This window comes from Lonchura striata, chromosome 9 (assembly GCF_050655825.1).
Source record: "Lonchura striata isolate lonStrDom1 chromosome 9, ASM5065582v1, whole genome shotgun sequence".
In the NCBI taxonomy this organism is placed as follows: Eukaryota; Metazoa; Chordata; class Aves; order Passeriformes; family Estrildidae; genus Lonchura; species Lonchura striata.
Window position 1 is genome coordinate 21,357,997 of NC_140711.1, and position 18,356 is coordinate 21,376,352.

The window sequence follows — 18,356 nt, forward strand, 5'->3', positions numbered from 1 at the left end:
ATTAGCTACTGCTGGAAGTGATCTTTTCTGCAAATCTCAAGACTATTTTGAAGTACTGGAGATTTTAGGAAGTGAAAAGTAGTTCTCAAAATGAACTAAACTGCTTCAAAACTCTTCTCTTAAAGGTTGTATTGTACTTCTTTCTCACCATTGGGTGTTTCAGATGAACTACCCACTACCCACTACAAAAAGAAAAAGGCCTGTGCAGTTCTAGCTGAGGGTCCAGGTTGGATGGGACTTTGAACAATCTGGTCTAGAGGAAAGTGGCCCTACCCAGGGAGAGGCTGGAAGATGATCTTTAAGGTTCCTTCAAACCCAAATCATTCTATGAGAATCCCAAATTTGGAGATACAGGGGCTTTAAGTTTTAGAAACTGAACGAGAGAGAAGTTACTGAAACAAGGGAAAGAAAAGATGTCCAGTGCCACTGGAGAAAGCCACTTCCAAAACTCCAGGAGAAGCAAGGATCCCCTTGTGTCAGCTCTGCCACAGCCTCGAGAAGGGCTCTGTCAGGGAGCTGGCACTGCCTGCAGCCAGCAGAATCCAGAATCTGCTCAGCCTGGCAGGAGAGTAGGAGGTGAGACTGCTGGCAGGAGCAGGCGGAGCAGCAGAGCTGGTGGAGATGATAAATGGAAGAGTGTTGTAAAACACGGAGGTGAGCGCAGAGTGACGCTCACCTTCACAGCTCCCCCAGAAAAGCACGGCTCTGTCAGATTCTCACAGCTTTGAAACACGTCCAGATTTCGCTGGATCAATCCAGGAACTTCATTCCTGTGCATGTTTGTTCTCACACGCAAACACGGCGAGGTTTTAACCACACACATTTTGCACAAGTCCCGCAGGCCCAAGCTTTCAGGTTACTCAGGAAACTTGGTCTTAAATGGGATTGTAAACCAAAGGAAAGAGATTATAGATAAAGGCAACGACCACAAAGAACTGCAGAGGAGTTTGGGTGAGAAGGGAGCTTTAAAGCACTCTAGCACTGAAGTACCCCAAAAAAAGGACCTTTTCTTCAAACAGGACTTACTTAAAAGGATCGTACCAACAGATCTTTCAAAGCTGATTTAATCATATGAAAATATGGGCTGGGCTCCCTGCATTTAATATCACTCCCAAGTGGAAAGTTCTCATCAAAGCTATAACATATTCAGTTCCAGTAGAACAATTAGGTGACATTAGGTAGGCAGTTGTGACTCTCAGAAATAAATTACCTTGCTATTTACCACTATGTGCTATGCCTTTAAAAGTTTCCAAAAGTAATGGTCTGTTTCTGTGCATACTGGAATATTCAAGAGCATTTCATATTGTTTCTCATATCAAGAAAAGAGCAATTAGATCAATAATGAAACAGGAGAGCTCCCTTTTACTTTCTGCGGTTTGCAAAGAGGTTCATGTTTCTGTGTGAGCACAGCTCTTGTTTTAGTGATGTGAAAGTGTGTGGTTTGTGCGATACCCAGTTTCTTCTAATATTCGAGTTTCTGTTGTTACCTACCTACAATTTACAGTAAAGGATCTTTTATTCTCACACCTCTCAATCTCAAAATTAGATCAATTTTCCCAACAAGATTTTGTTACCCATGCAAACCTTTAACAAATACTGGAAAACTTGCTGACAACACACTCCTCATTAATACAGCATGAAACCACCCAAGACATCACTATTGCTACCAAGTCTGCCTATGCATGTGTCTGTCTATACAGACACATGAGGCAGCAAACCTTACTTTGGGGAAAAGGACTATTTTTATGTTTGGAAAAGCAACTAAAATTCCATTGAAATTCATGCTGACAGGCCCAAAGCACCACATGCAGTGGGTAAAGATTTTTAAGCAACACTTGAACCACTGTGTATAACCACTATTGTGCTATTTGTTGTGATTAGATTGCTACTATTTTCAAAAGATTTCAAAATATTTAAAATTTGCCCCCACTTCTGCAAAGCACGAATCTAATTCTAGCAAAAATTTCTGAAGAACTCTCCAAATGGGAAGGACACTGCAATTACTGGGGATGGGTAATCTACTGTCTCTAGCATCAAACCAAACTAAGCCATTTATAGCATTTTGGCCCTCTCCACAACAGACAAGAGCGCTGATATTTTAGCCAGAAATGTTAATTTCCAGATAGTTGTTTCTGGCCATGTGCTCTACTCCACAATCTTTGACTGTGGCTCTCCTTGTGGCTCTCAAAGAAATGCATCTTTGTCAAATATACTGAAGGTCTTAAAGAGAAAATTCTGCTGCTGCTAGGTCAAAACATCAATTCAACAACAAAAATCTAAAACCAACTAGAATACTAAATATTTCTGAAGAAGCAAAGTAAACCAGCAGAAGCAAGGACTTAAACCCTGTGTTGAATCATTTGGTCATCTCTGTAGTCTGAACCTACTAAATCACACACTAAGGAGTCTGCACTTCTCAGTGATGCTCCATTCTCCATCTCTCTGGGCCAGTCTCGTAGTTTGCATACAAATATTGTTCATGGTGATAAAATCATCATGCCCTATCTAGCATTAATTTAATAATGATGGCATTACACTGCACTACCCAGTCACCCAGCTGCCTTGACTTAGATTAATTCAAGCAAGACAGGACACAAATATTCAAACTCCTTGATGCATCTTGCACACACCCAGGGAGAACTTGGCTTTCAGCCAGACTGCACAAATCCTGGTGGGATTAATCAATTTTCAAGAGACTCCTTTATGGGATAAGTAAGGAGGTCAAGTGCTGAGATCTATAAAAAAGGACATGACGAGTGTATATAATCCCCCAAAAGACACATCTCTCCAACCCTTTGCAGTCAGCAACAGGGATGACTAAATGCACACAGCAAAACCATTTTAACCAAGGCCATGGAAATGAAACTGGCAAATGTACTATTTATCATATTATCTTAACATGAAATAAATTTATCTGATTTGAACTCCAAATATGCCAAAAAAGACAGGTTTGGAAGAGATGAACATAGAGGACCATAAGACTACTGCTTACCTGGTTCTAGCTGAAGCAGAACTGCTGAAACCTGTAAGACTCCCTACAGACAGCCCTGATGCACTTGGGAAATACCAGCAGCTAAATCTGGACTATCACAAGACTTTTTAGGACATCCTTCTTAACTATTTGGACAATGCTCAATAAAACTAAGGTACAATACACTCTGCTGTAGAAGTGCCCAATGCTAGGTGTTGCCACTGTGGGCAGCTGCAGGTCAGAAAGTGCTGTTCACCCAGAATATTTAAAGTAGGGGTAAGCAAAAAGCATTCTTCTAAATCACAGTCACAATTGATCATGGTGACCATGGAGCTCAAGCACACCGAATTTCAAAAGCACTTTGTTTCCCCACTGCTCTATCTCCATGCAGGAGACCTGACTGCATCCTGCATCCCTCTAGCCTCAGGTATTTCTCAAATTTGGATGACACTGTGGGATCTGTCTTTGGAAAGCAGGTAAACCCGGACTTGACACAGCAAACAGACCATGGGAACAGGTTTGTTTATTTTAACATGAACTCTTGACACACCTCAGAGAGCTATCAGCTGCCCTACCCTTCACCAAAACACCAGAAAGGAGCTCAAGCTGCTGCTGCAGCTAAACCCAACACTGGGAATGGATCCAAACATCTCTCTGGAAACTAGCGTGATAATAAAACTTCTGCTGAAGTCACACAGCTCTCAGGCAGCTCGAGATGGGCTATCAGGAAGTGGGACCCATCTCAAAACAAACCACAAGCTCCTCGCCAACAGATTCCCATCAGCAGCACAGCACCAGTCATTGCCCTCATCTGGGCACTTGGCCATGAGAAAATATTGGAAAAGCCTCTTCTGTTTTTCCCCTCCCTCAGACAAGTTCACGAATCACCACCACTGGAGATTAACGGCCTTCCCTCATTGACAACCTAAGTAGGATTTGGACCACTGACAGGATTTCTCCTCATCCTCCAGATCAGCTTGTGCGCCGTGTCCCCATCGAACGCTAGTGGTTTGTCACTGCCTCTGAGTGACCTTGGCACAAACCGTAATTCTTGTCTCTCTAAGCAAGAATTTGGGAAAGCAGCCTTTATTGGACAGGTACGTCTGGCTGAGATTTGTGATCGGATGCAGTGCACGGCACAGTGTGTGACCTGGAGAGGTATTACCATCAGCTAAAAGCAGCACAGATTTCTTTCTTCCCTGTCCCTCATTAGCCTCAGAAGCTGGCTTTGCCAGCAGCAGTCATGCAAGCTGAGACAACAAAGCACATTAATGATGGGCCTCATCATGTTCCATATTAATTACTGTAGCTAGTAGTAAACTGTTGGTTATAAATCATATTTTGATAACCTGCCCTTTCTTTGACAAGCGAGCTCCAATGTTTAATGTTGCACTTAATCCTCAGATAATACCCCAGGAGTCCTCACTGTGCCCAGCAACAAATCAAAGCAACCTTCAAAAGGCTGGCACAGGTCCCCTTTTCCTACACACTCCAACCTGAAACTATCCCATTGCATCAACTTTGTTATAGGTCAGCTCTAAAGGCTGAGTTGCCAAAACCAGCAGCACACTCAGTTCTCCAGTGTCCACAGGGCTGTCCCAGCACTTCTCTGGGCTGGCAAAAGCCATGTACATGTTATACATGTATCCCAGCCTTCCAGAAATGCTGCACTATCACAGTGTCCTGCAGGGTAAAATAGCAGGGTAGTAACCCCCGGAATATCCCCACATTCGGAATAGAGCAGGATTACTTCTACCTAGGACTGAAACAGTCAACTAAAATCTATCCAAATCCATCATATTCTTACTTTTGTTTCTTTTTAATTCAGTGACATTTAGCTAGCAGAACAGCTGTTAGCAAAGGTCTAGGAGAGGTGGAATCCCATTTTCTATATAAAGAATTATGTTTTGGAGGAAGCTGCAATTTGACAAAAATACCTATTTGGCAAAGTACATTTTAAAAACTGCAAAAATATGCTCTGCTTTTTCTAAGGCAGCAAAAGATTTACCATGGCTCATGAAAATAAGCCCAAGCCTTAGGAACAAAGATATTAAATTATTTTGCAATGTACATCCAGGAAAATACAGAGGAGGGATGTGGCCTCTAAGAAGCAGCATAGGGAGAGACTCTTCATCTTAGCCAGATGTGCCCATCACCCCCCACCACCATCAAAACATGTAAAAACACTCATCTTGGGCTTCCCACAGAGCTGCTCCAGCTTTTACTGGTAACAGCTGGCTGGCTTCAGAAAGAGCTGGGTCAAGCCCGACATAGTCAGCACCGTCCTTTATTTCACTCTGAAGGCCCAACACCACACCAAGCAAGAACAGGATGTTGCACTTGCAATTTACAGTGTTAAAATCCCAACAGCTCAGGAAGAGAATCAGCAGTGGTAACCAAGAATCCCATCCTCTCCTCCACGGACAGATGTGAAGCCTTGCGACCTCACTCCAACCTGCAAATTAAAAGTGCTTACAGCAGTCAAGGGTTCATTCTTGTTCTTCCACCACTGGTGGCAGATGGTATGTGCTATTATTAAATCTTGATTCCCAGCTTATAATAGTCGTATGAAACCTTCTGCACTAAGACAAAAATTCACTATTTTTATTTGGGGAAAAAAAAGCAGAAGCCTTACAGTTAAGTAACTTTTCTCTTTTAACGATTTCTTTCAAAAATTTGTAGCATACTTCTCCTAATTGGAAACACACAGAAAATAGGATATGGCCTATTAGTTAAAGGTCAATGCACATTTAGCCACCTCTTTTGAAACTGACAGTATTGTCATGACAGCCATAAAAGCTGCTTTGAATTTTAGTTCCCTAGAAAGTAAATATAAGGAATCCCAAGGCCGTGACCACAAGTGCCACAGCTCTTAACACTGATGTCATATTCAGCTGAATGTGTGCTGCAAAAGTCAGGATAGTAAAGCTCCAAAATCAGCTAATCTAAGGGAAGGACACAGTAATTATGCCCCAGCCCAGTGCCCCAGGCATGTACCATAGTGCCTCCTTGATGCAGCATTAACAGCAGAAGTGTTTTATCCCCAAGAATTTTGTGTGGGGCACTGTGGGGTTGCTGGGACCATCCAGGGGGGCTGCTTCACCCAAGTACCTCACACATCTCACACTGCTGCATGTTATACTTGAGTATGCAACTGCTCCTTCCCATTCCGACTACCAAACAAACATTCTCTTATTTTTCTTCTTTTTTTTTTTTTTAGGAACCCGTTCAATTCATTTGTATCAATTTGTTTCTCTATCAATTAACAGGGCATAGGGGGCTGATTTTCAGACCCTCTGCTAGTGTGTGTTAGATGTAAGGGGACAGTGTAATTAATAGATGTCGGGCACAGTGCCCCTTCATTCATTGATTTCCACCTACTTAGCAAACACTCAGGGAGAACACAATCACCCTTGGCTGTCAGGGGTCTTCATAAAATCCATAGGCTTGGATTCACAGGAACTGCTAATCATTTTGGATGCTGAGAAGGGGGAAGGCAGAGTCTGATCTTTGTAAAGCAGAGGAAATTTCTTATTATCTGCAGCACCTGAGTGTACTTCAAAGGGAGCTTACAAGAACAGAAAAGCTTTCAGAGCAAGAGGCAACTCAGGAAAACCCTTTTGGTCCCAAGCTTCACCAAGGGAGATGGGAACATTCCCACTGAGCTCAGAGCATCTGCATGTCTGAGGCACTCAAACCAGGGATTGCTGCAGCCACCCCAGTTTGCCCCCCCACTGTCACACCCTGTCAAAGTCATCACCTTTCCACCACAGACAATATGTGTTTCATCCAGGTGTCTATATATAAAGTTGAACTTTGAGAAAAAACAGCATTTTATGACTATCCACATTGGTTGTTTCCTTTTAAGGTTTAATTTTTCCATCTCTCACATAAAGTCCTCCCAAAAACAAAACCAAAAAGAAAACCTCAAGGTATTTGATTATTTCCCCTACCCCACAGCTCTGCCCAGGAATGCACAGTTAACAAACCACACAGGACCAGCTTTTGTGCAAAGCTGGTTAAAATAGCCTCATTCTACAAACGCTAAACCTCACTGTACATACCACACAAATCAAAAGCACAGAAAGAAGACAATCCACAAGCATATCAGGCAATCTTGCTGGATATTATGCTTACCTTTGCATAAGCAATAAAGCATTTTTCACTGTACACAGAGACTCAAACCCAAAAATACCTACCCAGAACTGCTCACTCTTACCTACTCCACAAGGCACAGGAGACCAATTCTACTTTAAAAGAAAAAAAAATATCCTTTTTTCTGTTTGCCAAGTCTCTCTGGAGACATAATGGCACTTTGGCAGAGCAGCATGTTTAATAAGAGATGATGGGGAGAGAAAGGTTCTCCAAGAAAGGAGATGTTAGTGCCATGGTAGCCAGCACAGTGCAAATGTTGTATTTCAAAGCAATATAAATAACAAATTATTACATCTCTCTCTTTAGAAGTCAGAAAACACTGCTCATGCAGTGTTTTCTTTAAAGTACTGCCCTGTGTGAGCATCCAGACAACACAGTGACCTGGTCTATGACACAGAGATGCACAGGGGAGAACAGACAGAAGGAAAAGCTGGTCTGAAACAATGCCACATGAATGGGGTCCTGCACCAGCACCCACCAGAGCACACATCTACTGGCTGCTCCACCCTACAGCCTGCAAGGGCTGAGTGCCTTTCCCACTGGAAACCTTTCCATGATGCTAATCTACTACAGAAGGAAAATCACTAGAGGAGGACACCCAATAGCTTCCAGCCAGAGCACAACATGCCTTCAGCAAGACTTTTGATTTTCACAGGCACACACTGAAGTTGTTCTTCACAACAAAGAGCAGCCTGTCTGTTGCATAACTAACCTTAGGCTGCATTAGATAAGTTGTGCCTTCTCACAGATCAACTGACCTTAAATAATGTCCCCAGTGTATTCAGAGCCAATAGGTTTTTCTTTTAGAGTTCAACTGACAGGTCTTCTCCTTCCAGCTATTTCTTCAGAAAGGCACACAAAGAAGGTTTCAAGAAAAATCTCATGCTTACTGTTCCAAGAGCAGCTTTCCAGGCCAAAAATGAAGGCCAAGATCTTAGGTCCAGAGCTGCATCTCCCTTTGAAGGCTTGTTGAGCACTTCACTGCAACAGCACGAGTGAGAGCCTTGGCAGGACGGATGTGGGGTTGAAGCAGATGATAACTGGAAGTCTCAGTCTGTCTCTGGAAAGCTTGCTGCAGTTCTGCCACTGAGTCAAGACAGAAGGAAAACAGCCAGCCATGCCAATGAAACACTGCTTTGTATTCTGGTTAAGGCAAAACAAAGGTCTGGTGATGAGCAACTCTTGTGTGTCATGCAAGGGCCAGCAGCAAAGGCAAATTCCACCATGGCATTTCCGTTCTGTCGCCCAGCCCATTGCTGTGAGCGGATACAGCAGGATCTTTCATTGCTTGTCCAAAAATGGCATTTAACATAGCTGTGCAGCATCACCCCATTGCCACGTTCCACTCCAGAGGAGGGCTATCAGTCCCTGCACAAAGTTGAAGTCACAGGGTACTGTGTCATGAGCAGGTGAGGTCCTTTAATATCATTTCTTCAGTCTCTATCCTGGGTGCAGGTGTAAGGTGATGCAGGAGTTCTGCAGCTGCCCCAGAGGCAGAATCACATGGGAAGAGATGGACACAGTGGAAAATTAAGCAAGCCTCTGCACCCCTCCTGGCAGGTCATTTCACTGTCCAAACAGAAGTCTACATTCCCTGTGATGCCAGAAACAAAATGCTCTGCAAAAAAGGCCCATATCCCTTTGGGAGCACAGGCACCAAAGCAACTGCCCAATAAACCTGTGGCAAAGGCAGAGGCACTAAAATCCTGGCTGTTTTCTGACACCAGCTGAGCTGTCGTGCAGACTCCTCTTGAACATCAGTTTCCTGCTTAAAAATCACAGTGCACAGGGCTTCCCTTCTTGATACGTGCTGCTCCACTCATCCAGCTGATATCAGAACAGATACAGTACACACATTCAGCAATTCCCTGATCTTTTCCAATGGAGTACATTAGAGCAGAAGCCCTACCTCACTCTCTTGCAATTAGCCAATCTGGGCTTCATTGATAAGGCTGTGCCCTACAAAAGAGCTGTGTTCTTCCACATTCAGGACATCCTCACCTCTTGCTGTGAGCACAAGAACCCAGATTTGTGAGGATTGCTCATGCCAGGGGAGGTCCACAGCTGCTGAGGAGCTTTCTAGTAAATCCAGCCCTGATGGCAAAGGAAAGGGCTTGCAGAGCAGAGTTACAGGAATCTATTCCTCCTGCATTAGTCAGCATATACAAATACATCCTCTTGCTTCATTAAATTTTAATTGGAGTACACATGAATAGGCTTTGCTGGTTACTTAATCAAAGGGAGTCTGATTACAAGGTGCTCACATGAAAAGCTAGAAAGCAACATCCTTCCTCGCTTTTCTTTTGGAATTTTTTAGGCATCCATTGTCAATTTCTTCAGGTCAGTTGACATTTTAGGGCTGCTGCAAAGAACCAAGAAAAGCAGCCACAAAGAGTAAATAAGGCACTTTGAAGGGAAACAGGACACAGATCATTAGCCCTGCATTCCTCTTTATTATCCAGACAAAAATTAAATGCAAAATCCCCGAGCAGATGTTGCATTAGTGAGCTGATCAGCAGTGCTAAGCACAAGGATGACTTTGCTGCTGTGTGTCATGCATGTGTGGCTGGACTGGCTGGAGTTTCATTATTTTAAGTGTCCTTTAGTGCCTGAAACCACAGCAGATCATAACTTACAAAAAAAAATCCTACTCGTAAACTTTGCGTTTCTTCAGTAATCACATTCTCTGCAACACAGATGCTTATTTGTCCTCACACGCCTTCCCTGAGGTTAGAGAAACTTTGCACATACTTTCTTGCCTGCCTAGAATGGGACAACCATCTCTGAAACTTCCTCCTCACCAAAACCATGAGCTGTATGACCAGATCCTCAACTGCCAAAAGATCCATGCAGTTGATACAGCTTGAATTGACTTACAGCAGTTTGCACTGGCTGAAAAATCTACCAGCAAAGCAACTGTAGTTGCACGAGGCACAGCTGGGGACGGGAGCTCAGTGCCCGACTGTCTGAGAAATAAAAAGCAGCTATGTTGTTCTGCGCAACTCTGTTTGCTAAGTGAATCAACAAAAACAACCAAAAACAAACAAGGAAAGAAACAAACAAACAAAAAAACCTTTCAGCAATTTGAAACCACAAAAGACAATTCACTGGCCTGCTAGTGCACACTTGCTTGGAAGTGTATATATTCTGTACAGTGACAGGTTCTGGCAGCCAGGGACTGACACACTTTCTATGGCAATGTCCTAATACTAGAAAAATTTGGTCATAAGCTAAAAATGTTACAGAAATAGCATAGAATCATAAGTTATGAGCTGAGTCAGAACTCTATCTGCTATTTGACTTTTATACTATTTTATTATTTAAAAAAAAAAGCCCATCATGCTGTGAGGTTTTTTACAAAACAGTTTGCTGCTCCCATCACTTATGAAGAAGAATGAGCCTTTGTCAAGGGGGAAGAAAGTAATTTAAAATGGCAAAAATCAATCTGAAAGGAAGCAAAGCACAGAGATTCCCCTCATATACCACAGCCCTGTGTGTAGTAAGCCCTTCACTAACACCACAGCCCCTCTGAGTGCCAGTTCTGGAAGGCAAGGGTCTGCCCTTCATCAGTTCACAAGGACTCCTCCATCAGAACTCCAGGGATGTTGATGGGATTGTACACAATAGTACAGTGCCCTAATTCCCAAGAATCCTGGGTGTACACGGCAGTCTCCTGCATGAAAGCATTTTATTTGCACTCTGTACTTGTAAATCACTGGTAAATAATTAACAGACAGCATAAGTATGTAACAGAACTGAGTCACAGGTGTTAGCAAAGGAAAACTGCTATAAATGGATATGTCACAGCAATAAGTCGCCTGTTCACCTGTTGGGTGCTGGAGGAATTAAACCATTTCATTTTCACAAATTAACCCCTGACACCCAGCACCTTACTAGAAACCCCATCCATATTCCGTCTCTGCTGTTTCTGACCATAACTTTTCCTCCATTCACAGTTTGAACAGTCTTTAAATGAAGAAACAATTAAGTTTCCCAGGCTTCTGATTGCTGGGTAGAGCTGTGGGGTCACACACAAGTCCATTCATTCATCCCAGGGAGGGAAAGGGAGATGGGAGCAAGAAGCCTTGCCCAGAATCCCACTGGGAACTGCCAGACTTGCTGGCTGCAGCAGCAGGAAAGGATTTCTCAAGTACAAACACACAGGAGGAGACCAACCCTTGCTCCACATCTCCTCTTTAGGTTCTTCCTCCTTCCTGGTGCCCCCCACATCCTACAGGCTGTTTTGCAAACAGCCCAGGAGATATTCTTTTCCCTACTTGTAGCAGGAAGGCAGAGGAGCAGAAATCCTCCTGCCAGGTGTATGACACTGCAAAGAACTGCCATGAGGGCACCCCACTCCTTAGATCACAAAAGTCATTTGACACCACAACATTTCAGCCCCAAATACCCAGCTGCTGGAAGGGCAAGAGCCAGAAGCCTGCTAAACCACCAGGAATGGGGAAAGCACAAGTCCTCAGAAAAAAGTGAATGACCAAAAGCTGCTCAATCCAAGGCAGTGCACTAAGGAAAGTGAAATAATCGCCATTCTTTGCTGTGGGTCCCTCAGGAAACACAGATCCTCTGCCTCGTCTGCAGCTCTGCCTGGAAACAAAACCCAAAAAGGACCTTTTCTGACAACAGCTTCAAACTGTTTAAGCTCATTTCACCATGTTTGGTTTGGTTTTGAATACAGTAACATACAAGCAATGAATTCTTGATTTTTTAATTTTTTTTTTCAAAGTACAGCTCCCATAAGCTAAAAAAGTAAATGGGAGTGCTTTGCTTCCTGGGGTATGGAACTGGAACATTTTTCTAGCACCTAATAAAACATTGTTTGGTTGATACTAACCATTAAAATATGTGTTTCAAGTCATGTAATGTTCCCTGTGAAATTTGCCTTTTTGCTCCATGAAAAAAAGGGCACTGGTAGGAATCCTGCAGCCATAAGGATCTCACTTAATTCATGGAAGTATCATTTTAAAAGCCTCACAACGTGATCAAAGCACTGTTGAGAACAGATGTTCCAGGCTTTACAAATTCCAGCATAAGTACTTTTTATGACATTTATCACTGCTAAATTCTTTCAGCCATATTTTTCCCCACAAGAATTATGTAGACACTTTCCTCCTCGGGGAGGACATGTTTACATGTGGACTGGTCTCCAGCCACAGACCCTGTCCTGCCAGCATCCCTCCCCATCTGCAGTGAGGAGAGCTGTGCAGTGTCACCAGCAGCCGAGGTGGTAGCCAGATCCCAGCAGAGCTGGGCGTGGTATTCTCCACTTCACAAGGAGAAATTAATGTAGGAATCACTGTGTCAATGCTCAGACTCTGTCTCTCAACCCTTCACACAGACCCTCTCACAGGAAAGTCACTGCTCCATTACCCTGACACCAGAGTGCAGCCTACAGAGCCCTCCATAAAGTATTTTTTTGTTACTAAGGCATACACTGTCATCATCCCCCATGGCCACAGCAGGTCACCACGGCCCTGACAAGCTCTGAGCAGCCCCATCCCACCTTAAACCCAACCTTGCTTTGAGCCAGGAGAAAAAGACCTGCATGACCCTTTCTGCCTGAAATGTTGGATGATTATAGATCTCAGGTAGAAGCCACACAGAAGTGCCCTCAGCCATGTCCACACCCCAACACCTCCCTGGTTCCTCAACTCCTTCCATGGATGTGGAACCCCCTGGCTGTGCACAGAGCTAGAAGTGTGCTTCCCTAGCTGTATCAGAAGATGCTCAGCACTGCCCAGCTACAAGGCCAAATACAAGCAGGAGATGCTCAGGTGCCTTGGGGGCTACTAAAGCCAGATGAGCTGAGCCAGAAGAGGCAATAATGGGGAGCTGAAGGGCTGTGAAGGAACCTGCTTGTTCCTAACACAGCAGCAACAAGTCTCCATTCCTAGAGGTGATCATGGAGGCAGAGAGCATGTATTTCAACTGCAATTCAAATCACAGGCAAATTTCCACCAAGAGCAAAGTTCCCACAAAGTTTAGCTCTCCACAATCACTTTCTGTGTATACCCAGACTCAGGAGCATCACCAAGTTCTCTGTTGACAGAAAGTCTAAACACCATGCAGTGCTGGGCAGTTTCATGAGAGTGAGCTGTGTACTAACAAAAGACTCACAACTACCCCAGAATCTGAAACATAAAACTTATCTCTGAATAACATTATAACATTGGGTTTTTTACCTCTTTAAAAAAAAAAAAAAAAAAAGAAGAAAAGGGGATCTGAAACAACCAGCTCCTTTCAAATTTCACACATTCGCAGAAGAGGGTGTTTGTGAAGAGGACCCCACAAGCACATCACTTCTCTAATATGTGCCCAATTCAGTTTCACCTGTCTCCATGTGCTCCCTTCCCAATTCCTACAACCTGCTTGCACATCCTGTTTCACTATGAACACAAGCTTCTTCCCTGGGGCAGCAGCGCTGCCTTCACTTCTCCTCACAGTGAGCTCAAACACCAGTCAAAATGGGAGCAAAAACCAGACAAGTTTACCAATCTTTCTTATCCAGACTGTGAGCCCCATCAAGGCATCACCAGGGCTGTAGCAGATCCTCACCCTGGGCTTTGGGTACCACCAAAATGACACAGCAACAGGCCCACACCTAAGTCATCCATCAAGAAGATGGAAGAGTGACCTCTGAAAGAGCTGCACAAGGCAAAGGAGGTCTCCCAGAACAAGGGAGGAAATGAGGAAAACACATGAGAGCAGAGGCACCAAGGTTGCAGTGACAGGGAGGATGCTGAAAGTGAGCAGAGATCTCAGGAATAAGGACAACAATTCAAGCAAAGGCTGAAGGATGTTGGAAGAGCAAACACAAGCAAGGGAGGATCTGTAAAAAGCCTCTACCAGCAAAGGAATCACAAACAATCACAGCAGCAATCTTCCTCTGCCAATTCCATGTGCTTTTCTTGATAGACCTTCTAGACTAAGGACTTCTTGAGTTGCTTAAAACTTATTTACTTCTTCATTTATGAGCTACAACTTTGTATTTTAAGTACAAACAGAAAATGTGCTGAAAATTTTAACACACAAAATCTTGCTGAGATTTTGTACATGCATGTGCAAGTGCTGGCACACAAACAGGTGCATTCACATCTACACTATACCTTTTCAGCAAAAGGACTGTTCCCCTAAGAGTCCTCAAGGTGAGAAAAGAAAGGAGGAGGGATGTACACCACTGTCACAGACAGGCCATGCTCCTCTGCTCCAGCCTCAGAGACAACCAGCACTGATATCACAGTCAGTTTTCCTGCAGGTCCTGTCCAGTCCCTCCCCTCATCTGTGGGAGCATCACCCCAACAGCTGCATTGCATTTTGGGCTGCAGCCACCTCTGGGGTGTGAGCCCGGGCCACCCCTGCCCTTGCAGTGCCCCAGGGACAGTGCCATCAGCCACAGACAAAGGACAGTATCTGCAGAGCCCAGGATGCAACAAGGGAATTTTAAAAGGGCGCTCCAGTTGGCATCAGAATACTGGAATTGTTCTGCTGAGTTATTAACGTCACAGCCCTGCTCCAGACCAGAGTCTGTTTTGTTATCTTGCCTCCCCACTCCAAGGGAATTTGCTGGGTGATTTTAAGAAAAAGGCAGTGACCAATTTTCAGGCCTTCTGATTGAGACACCAAAAGAGAAAAGGCATTCCTACATTGCTTCCCTCTTGTTTTTTCTAAATAAAAATAATGTATAGCCCTAACTGGATAATAAATATGCTCAAAAGCTGTCCTTAAGTAAAAGCTTTTGATAACAAATTGCCTGTGCTAACCGCTATTTTACTGTTGAATTTTTTATTGTTGCTTAAGCACTGCAATTATGCTAATAAGCCTGAGAGGATGGTACACTAAAGCATTGAATGTGACAGATATAATACTCAATAAAATGTTAATCTTACCTGAAAATTGGAATCAAACAGCCTTATTAGTATTTATGGATATGGCACCTCCAACATGTTTCTCTTAAGAGGAATATATATGTGCAATAGATACTTCCAAATATACCCTACTATTTCTCATGCTTCCACAGAATTTAATTCCAGGTGGTTATTACCCCTGCTGCTAATTGCCAGTCCCTTTTGGAATAAGAAAGGAGAGTGTTGCCTTCTGGGACATGCAGAACTCCTGCACATTGCAGGGCTTTTTCTTTGCCACCTGGAGGATGGCAGCTGTGGGGATGGGGACAGCTGTCCCCAACTCTCAACATGGCCACCAGGCTTGTGAGGGTGTGGCACAAGACAAAGGCTCTGCTCTGCCACCCTCTTACCTATTTTCCCCATATCCTCTCCTTTTATGTTCAGTTATTTACAGGTGCTGGAGAAATTACTTCCGGATTTTAAGATGGTCCTAAAGATAAATTTATTTATTTGTTCTAAAACTTTTCAGTCAGTGTTGACAGAGAACCAGACCCATCAATTCCACCACAAGTTACAGCACAGCTGATTTGGACCAAGAGCTGCTGAGCTCTCACAGGGGTCTGGCATGGAGGTGCTCTGTGACTTTCCACAAGCTGCACTGTTTTTTGCACCTTTATTTCACCACCAAGTCCCAGTCTACTGGGAATTGCTTTCTCAGCTGATGGCATAGTTTTTTTCACCACATATAAGCTTTTTGTTGGGGATTTTTGGCCAAATCCATGGGTTTCAGACCCAGCCTCAGGGCTCCAGAGCCATGAACTTCCTGTGAATAAAATTCAAGTGGTCTTCAGCACCTTGGCTTTCTCATCTCCAGAAGGAAGAAAAAATGAACTCAGAAGAGCCACATGCTTCAGAGAAACTATACTTACATTCATGACCAGGCTCTAAAGAGACCATTTGGACATAACGGACTGTGTAGCTTTCAAGTGGTGCAGGTTAATGCCTAAATAGTAGCTGCTGGTTTCCAGCTTCAGTCCTCATGTTGCTCTCATTGACCCACAGGAGTCAATTCTATTTACTGGACAGCAGAAACATCAATAACCACCCAGATATTTCCTGACTGCAAAGCAAGATTCTTATCACTCAATGATGCACGCTTCCATGGTGGCAAACATTAGGTGGGCGATATCTAGGAACTGTTTTCATGAATAGTCACAGCAAGGAAAAGCCAGATGGCTTTCCACTGAAATCTGGGATTCCCAAAGGGCTCAGAGATCACAGCATGTAACCCACAGGACATAACTCACCAAATAAAACTCACCACAGGACTCTCTGGGCTCTCTGCAGCCACGCTTGCAACCCACGCTGGTTGCACTGAGGGCAAGGATGCAGCAAAAAGATGGGAACAGGGTGGCTTTGCAGGACAGAGCTTACGGCAGCTCCACAAACCCTCATTTGCATTGCAAGGAGCACAGAACTTGGAAAAAAAAATCAGTTGCTAAATCAAGGGAAACTACCAATTGACTGAGCTGGCACCTCAAAGAGCCAGGAGATGCATCCAAGGCTCCTCCACCCCAAACAAGCCCCAGCACGAGATGCCAGACACCAAATTTCAGAAACAGACAACTGAACTAGGCACACAGCTACAAAGTGCTGCAGGACCACACAGCAGCCACTCCCATAGAGGTGGCAGGACTCATCTCTGCCAAGTGAGTCTTGTCATTATTTTCAACCCTGCAGGGAAATCTAAATTGAACTTTGGCATATTGCTTTTTTTTGCTAAGCAGCAATGCTCAAATGTTAAGTCCAGTCCTGACAGGCATATTTATGGACTATTCTTTGCAAAGAATCTTACCCTGACCAGTTCAAAAGGTCAGAACCATAAAAAAGAATAAAAATTTAAAAAAAAAGCACAAGGCTGGGAAACCATCACTACCATTGGCACAACCCCTCAACTTATTAACCGTCCTTGCACAAGGTGAATTGCAAGGTCTTGGATTTACTTGATTGATTGAGATCAAGAGATCATGGGGGAAACACAGTAAATTGCATCTTTCCACGAACACATTTTGCTTTCAAGATTTGAGCAGATGGTTGCAGGAATTGAAAAGCTCAAGAGGAAGAAAAAATAAAAGAGAAAAAAATTTAAAAAACAGGTACAAAGGTGACTTCAGAAAGGCATCCCTTATTTTCTTCTTGACACCATCTGCACTTCTTAGAGCTATTTGCAAGTTTCTTCCATGTCCTCATACCCCTGAGACACAACAGCTTATCTCTGCTAAACAGGAGATGATAAGGAACAATCAGACAATGGTGTAATGCCAGGGCAGACACCAGTGCTTGCTGACATTATGGATGAAATGTAAATTTTAAAGAAATCGAAGTCCAACAAGGGGTTGAAGAACTTCCCATTGAATTCCAGATGTCCTGCAAGATAAGAAGGTATCTCACTGATCTTCTTCACTGGACCAAGGAAGACAAAGCACCTGAACACCCCTCTTGTTATACAACGGCTTGGAGGGTGCCTGAGACCAGGCTCCATTTGTCATCAGCAACTCCCAGGGAAGGGATGAAGGAAGAAGCAAGGGAACTAAAGGAGCAGACATCTTCAGGACACAATTTCAAGACCTAGCTGGTGAGCCAGCAGTTTTAAATTCAGGAAAAGCCTGCTGTGTTTGCTGTCAAGACAAGACAAAGAAACACAATAGAGAACATGAACAGAAGAGCAAGAAAAGAAAAATTAAACTCTCCTCTACTTCATCAGCCCTGGAAAAAGAGAGGGAAAGTAATCACTTGGTTCCTCTCTCTGTGTTCCAAACGATATTTGTGGTTTTCTCAGTGTATGTATATTTGTAGCATTGTGTTCTCATGTCACAATTGAACAGATGAGATTACACCCCTGAGAGTAAATCCCTTACATGGATCATGGAAGTGACCCAAACTTCCAGAAACTTACTACAGAGGAACCAGAACGGATTCAACTTCCTGTTTTTACCACAAGTTTACACTACATGCCAACAACAGAGGATTAAACCTCTTCTTTCCCCTGAGTTTATACATCCCTCCACAACAACATCACCACTCACGTAACAAAGACACTGAGCACCAGCATTAATTGGTGCTGCATCAATTCTTCACCTAAACCATGCAGCTCATTCTGCATTGATACACCCAGCTTTGCCTTTTACCTTATCAGCTTTGAATAAGGTTGTTCAGATAAGAATTTCACACATTCTCATTTCTAATTATCAGTGGGTTAGTGCAACTCTCCAGAAGTCACCTAGTCTATTTTTCTACCACATGAAGAATTGGTTCTCCTAAAAGCACATCTTCTATTGCTCTTTCAACTTGTTCTTAAACCTTTCCATGAC

General features: G+C 43.6%; 1 protein-coding gene across 37 annotated transcripts in view; it reads right to left on the reverse strand.

Moving 5' to 3' along the window:
- The window catches only part of LPP (LIM domain containing preferred translocation partner in lipoma), a 352,923-nt gene that overhangs the window by 251,921 nt on the left and 82,646 nt on the right, over positions 1-18,356 (reverse strand). The gene's annotated exons all lie outside the window — the stretch shown is intronic.